Here is a 6,394-nt window from a genome sequence, read left to right on the forward strand (position 1 = left end):
ATGTTTCAACAGGTCTGTAAGTAAATCATGAGCATTCCCGGTTATACCGTAATAGCGCAGTTTGCACGCGAGCACGCTGTGGTCAGCGACGTCGAAAGCCTTCGACAGATCACAGCATAGGACTGCAACCTGAAGCTTACGTTCGCGAGCTTCGAGCACGCGACGGATGAGTTCGCGAGTCAGCGACGTGGTGGAGCGCCCGGCCCGGTAGGCGGGCGCTCCACCACGCGCCAAGCGTAACGTAATAATAAATAACAAAGCGTTACAATAATAACCAATTTGTTTAATTATAATTCTTTTTACAAACTGTATTAAATTGTTTAGTTAAGTTAGCCTTGATAATGTCGGCAATGCTTTATGTCGAGATCAAAGTCAGCTTAAGGAAATAGGCCTTGTTTAAGGAAACAGCAAACATTAATGCTCTCAATTTACATTTATTTTTATATAAACAGCCTCTGATGAAGTACCTCACTAGACGTTTTGCTTATTCTTAAGGCTAAATACCGTATTCAATAACAGAGAACAAAAAGTTATAAGCGTAGATGATTGTCGCGCCATGAATTTGAAGGTCTTAATATTTTATGATGAATTAAATAATGGGGAAATCGTTGATGTAAAATTCTACCAAGAACATATGATAATTGGAATTTCGAAGTGATGGAAACTGTTTAATTGGAGTATTACATATGGTTTGAGGTCGACCTTCGATTGTTTAGTAAATTTCCTACCGCAGTTTTTTAGTGAGCGATCAAAGTTCTTTATTTTCCGTTTCATCGCTTAAGCAATATGGTCGATTATTTGATGTTATTTTACAGAAGAATCGCATCCTTAAATGATTAAATGATGAATAAAGAAAAAAGTTAATTTAAGAAGCAGTAAAATAATTTAATTAAATTACATAATTATACAAAAAGCGGTTCAGTCGTTGGTAATCCATTTCTGTTACGCGTTCAATGTGTGTGCCAATTTTTAAAAGATACACCTTGGCAGTACACAACGCGCGAGACAATGTGAGGTGTAAATTATGTAATTTAATCTTCATACGACAAAGTACCCATAGTTTGCGAATATTGCATAACACGCTCAAATATCAATGACCTTGAAATATAATTTTAGCCGAAACTCGACTACAATTGCATCGTTACTAAGACGTCCGCGAATAAAAGCGACCGGCGACTATTCCAATAGACTTTAATTCACCCCGGGCCTTAATTTTTTCTGAACTTCGACGTCACGCATAGTCTGCGAAAGAGGCGCTAAATTTCCGCGACATTGAAATAAGAATAACCTTCAGCACGCTTGCGTAACTACGAGTGAAAAAACAAATGTTCAAGTACGTTTGTGAAAACTTTTAACGTTATATATTAATTTATTTAAAAAAAAAAAGTAGTTTAACATGAACTACAGTAATCAAAAAGTATGAAAGATGAATCATCTTCGCTGTCCTGTTGCTAGGCAAATTACTATAGCAAAATCAAACAGATTGATACCCTAAAACTGTAGTAATCATGTTCAGAAGATAAGTAATGGAATGGCACTGTTTACAACTATTCTGTGATATATTGAAATTTCTTAATCGTATAAAATCAAACATATAATATATGTTAACAAGTTGTTGCATAACTATTATAACTTCATAACCAAATTCATTCGCGATGAAAGTTTTGCTTGTTAACCGTCATGAAAGTTTTCCATTGCACAGCCAGTGCTGTGAACGATAAACATACAAACATACGATAAGTAATAAATAATGTAATGTTGGTGTTTTATATTCAATTGTACGTAAAGTGAAATAGTATTTTCTTAGATTCTAATAAAATGACGATTTACTTTTATTTAGGACGGCCCTACAGACCGTCCGGTACAATGCATACCATCTCAATGGCTGGCAATCCCCAAACGGACGGTTTTATGGAAACTTTTTGCCACATACTAACGCGTTGTGGAATGGTCTATCCTCGGCGGTATTACCAAACCGCTACTTATAAGAGTTCTTTAAGAAGCGAGCGTATCACCTCAAAAGCCGTCAATCAATCAGCAGAATTGCATCTGCAATTCTTTTGGTATTGACGATGTCTGTTCTCGCTACTTGTTTGCCCCCTTGTCTTATAAAAAAAGAACAGAAGAGTAAGAGATTCTACTAACAACATAAAATTCAGAAAAACTTGCCAAATGGAGACGATGTATTACATAATTTTAATGACATTTCCCGTACTTCTGCCGCTAGTTAAATTTGTAGTGTGTATTTTTCTTTTCAATGTCTTCTTAAAATAAACTGAAAAGTAAAAGACCACGTGCTTATGAGTATATTTGAACTATGGTGATTCGGACGCAAAACGACTTACGTGCAAATGCACCGGTATTTACGAATTTAACCCAGACCTTTGCTAATAGCATGAATAACAATTTCAAGAAAGCGAATTGTAGTCAAGCCAGGTTGTTCGAGGGTCATTACCACTCACCACGTGGTACTAACTAGAAGTCATATTCACTTTGTTTAAAGAACATTTAATGCAATCATTTCAACAACATGGCTTCATACACTATCTAGGGAGTCTTGATTAAAATTTGAAGCGTACTTCTTGGGGCACAATATTGTTAAAAATGTGATTTCAAAAAGTTTCCATTAAAAGGTTAATTTATTAATTACACGTATTTAATGTTGCTCTGGATATCATTCGTACGATGCGCATAAAGATCTCAAAATATTTGAATCACAACGTAGTGGGAACTCTCGGGAAACGGAAACAAGTTGATTAACCCATATGATACTTAATATGCGATTACTATCTCCATCACGATCTCAATAAAACGAAGTTATACAAACCGATGACGTCATACATGAATAATCGATCACTGAGATGGATTTAGCTCACCAAAACTTCAATATTTTTATACGTATCATACAGTCTTGTCACATCGAATACTTTGTGATAAGATAATGTGTATGCGAGACACGTATGTTTTTACTTCAATGTCACGTTATAAAATCACGTGAGTCTAATTTGATGTTTAGAAATTTCCACTTACTACCTAAGACATTGTCAAACTTGAAACCGCTTGCAGATGTCGATATAGTCATAACGCGCTAGAATATACCCTACTCCAAGTCCAAAAAAAACTGCGCTTCTCCTCATGAGAAATTGTGAGCTACTATAAAGTTTGGATAACACTATTTCAATTATTCAACTGTCCGTGTGTGTGATTGTTTTACATAAGATGAACTCCAATAGATCATTCATCATCAGCTCACTATACGTCCCCACTGAGAGGCTCGGAGCTTACCCCAAGTTAGGGATGACTAGACCATAGTCAACCATGTTGCCCAAGTGCTGGTTGGTTGACATCACAATCTTTGAATTTCTTTTCAGATATGTGCAAGTTGCATCACGATGTTTTCCTTCACCGTAAGATCGTCGGATAAATATATGTGAATGTGTGATATGTAAATCGAAAAACACATTGGTACATGGCAGGATTCGAACCCAGGACCTGCAGTTTGCAAGTAAAGCGACGAACAGATAGATCAATAGATACAAATTACATATTTTAAACATGTCCGCTCTTAGTTAAAAAAAAAAAAAAAAACACGTTTATCGTTCACCCGTATAAAAGCGCATTGTGTAATTGAGATATGGATGGAAGCAGGTTTGTTAATTGGTTGGATTCTTATCTACAACACGTTAACATCACCTACTTAATAAAAAGACAGTATACCATTATACTCGTATCAAGTACAAACATACAACGATAGATAACTAAACTATAGAGTACGCGTTTAACGTACGATATATTAAAGTTAACCACTCCGAAATTCCAAATCTATATTTGAATTTACATGTCACTTTTCTAAAACATAAAAAAAACGTAGAGGTCGTAGCACACTTACACGACTCTGCTCCCACCCGGCAAAAAGAGTATAAATCAAATATGGGCTTTAAATATTGCTCTTTAGATATATTTTACATTAGCATCATAAATTAGCAGACAGCTCGCTGTCAGCGAGCTTACCGCCGTCAGACTGCTCGGTAGTTGACGCCTCGCTGGCCGCACGTCGTAGATGAGCGGCCGGTTCGGTGTCCGCGCGCTCACAGCAAGCAGTCGCCGCGCCGTCGGCGCCGTCGACGCTCAGTCGGTCAGTATCTAAAGTCCAAGCGAGAGCGGTCGGCGGGTGGATAGCTGGCCGTCTGCTAGCTGTCGCCGCGTGGACTGCTGGGTGCCTGCTAGCTGTCACCGCGTGGACTGTGAGCAGTCGTCTTAGTTTAGGGCGGTGTTGGGTGGGAGCGGTGTTGGAGCAGAGTCGTTTAAGTGTGCTACGACCTTAGTACTTCGACAAAATCCGCGCGAAACATTGGGATGAATATGTTTTTATGGAAAATAGTCATGATCTGGCTCGACTGTGCTCGTCCGCTACTATTGGTTTCTAATAAACGTTCGAGTAACTTTATACCTTTTTTTAATATCATTCACGTCCATGACGTTCTCATACAAAAATGCACGTGGCATATCCTAGCAGTACACTTTTAATTATTACATACATTATTGATAAGTGAGTGCAAAGCATTAATGCGTATTTCTTTGTTTAATATAGAAAAATCCATATACGATAGTTAGCATAAAATAAAATCTGCCTTTTAGTTACAATAGGTATATTAAAAATCGTGAAGTACACTATTCATAAAATTTTACAGTTACCCTTCATCGTAGCCGTTTTTATTTTGTTCGTGAATTTTATTTTTTCTTTGTCTGCAAGTTCCATTAACAATAAGTTCCACAGAAAATACTAAGCGTTACTTCTACAAAACCTTTTTGTTTTAAAATTTTTATTACATTTTTATGGTTATATCTTTGTAGTAAAATCAGAAAATTTCAAACTAAGCAATTTCCACGTATTTATACATTTCGATTATTTCATTTAAATTGTCAATTACATAATCATTTACAAGAGATTGATATAAGCGTTTAAGATAAATGTAGGCTATTTGGGTACAAGCCCGGCTGTAGCCAAAGTGACCTGTGTTATCTTTAGAACGCAATGCACATAGGACACGCATCGTGAAAGTCATCGCGAGTTTAACTATCACGTTTACATAATCTTTATCTATAGATAGGTATTATTAACACCCTGTTAAATTAATTACAAGTTAAAAGGGGATGGCGAATTTCAAGAGTACGTGATGTCTGTAACGTTGCGATTTTTTTCGCATCATTATTTTTACTTGATTCGGGTTTTTTTCTCTTCGGTTTCCGAACGCACACATCTGTCAATTATGTCAATGTCGTATAAAAGGGAGATTGTCAAAATCAATTGCCCGTGGTAGTCTACCGTCCTCGGATTTATTATTTGTGCTGTTGTAATTCTACTTTTAGAGAATTTAAATCATTCGTGATCGCACTTGATATTGAAAATATTATGGCAGGTTAGCCAAAATAAATAAAAATGGTAAGTTTTTTTATGATATTAAAATCATATTTCTTCAAACCTGAAGCCTTAGGGCTGAGCACGTTGATTGACCCGGCCGAAATATACATTATTGACGGTCGAGTTGGCGATTGTAGCTTTTATGGCGAACACAATTATATCTAAGGACTTATTATCCAAAGTTTAAAGTTGCGGAGAGAGGAGTTTTTATTAAATAAAATCGTACTTAGGTTAGTTATTTTCACTACTTTTGACGTAACTTTGACAGTTTTATTTTATAAGTGGTCAAAGGTTTTTATTTTATACAGCCATAAGTCATGTATGCTACTAAAATAAATTAAAAAAATGGATGGAGATGATATTCGCATTTTCGTAGGTCAAGTAGCTCTGCCAAAAGTTAATAGTTTCAAATATCTAGGATCCATAATAAGCCACGATGGAAAAATAGACGATGATGTGCAGCATAGAACCGCTACGGCATGGCTTAAATGGCGACAACTCACAGGCGTACTTTGCGACACTAGAATACCGTTAAAACTAAAAGGAAAAGTCTACAAAACTGCGGTAAGGCCGGCTTTGTTGTATGGCTCAGAATGCTGGGCCACCAACAAACAACACTTGAACCGGCTACACAGCACGGAGATGCGCATGTTACGCTGGTCAGCGGGTGTCACCCTAATGGACAAGATAAGAAACGAATATGTAAGAGGAAGTTTTAAAGTCGCTCCCATTTCTGAAAAATTAAAAGAGAGACGTTTGCGTTGGTATGGTCATGTTCAGAGGCGACCCGAAGATCACATGGTTAAGCTGGCCTTAAACTTGCCCACGACGACGCGAAATCGCGGAAGACCACCGACCACTTGGCTGACGACGATCCAAAAGGATCTAAAAGAAATTGACCTTGACGAACAAGACTCCAGGAATCGTGCTGTCTGGAGAATTAGGACAAGGAAGGCCGACCCCAAATAATTG

This window comes from Papilio machaon, chromosome W, assembly GCF_912999745.1.
Source record: "Papilio machaon chromosome W, ilPapMach1.1, whole genome shotgun sequence".
In the NCBI taxonomy this organism is placed as follows: Eukaryota; Metazoa; Arthropoda; class Insecta; order Lepidoptera; family Papilionidae; genus Papilio; species Papilio machaon.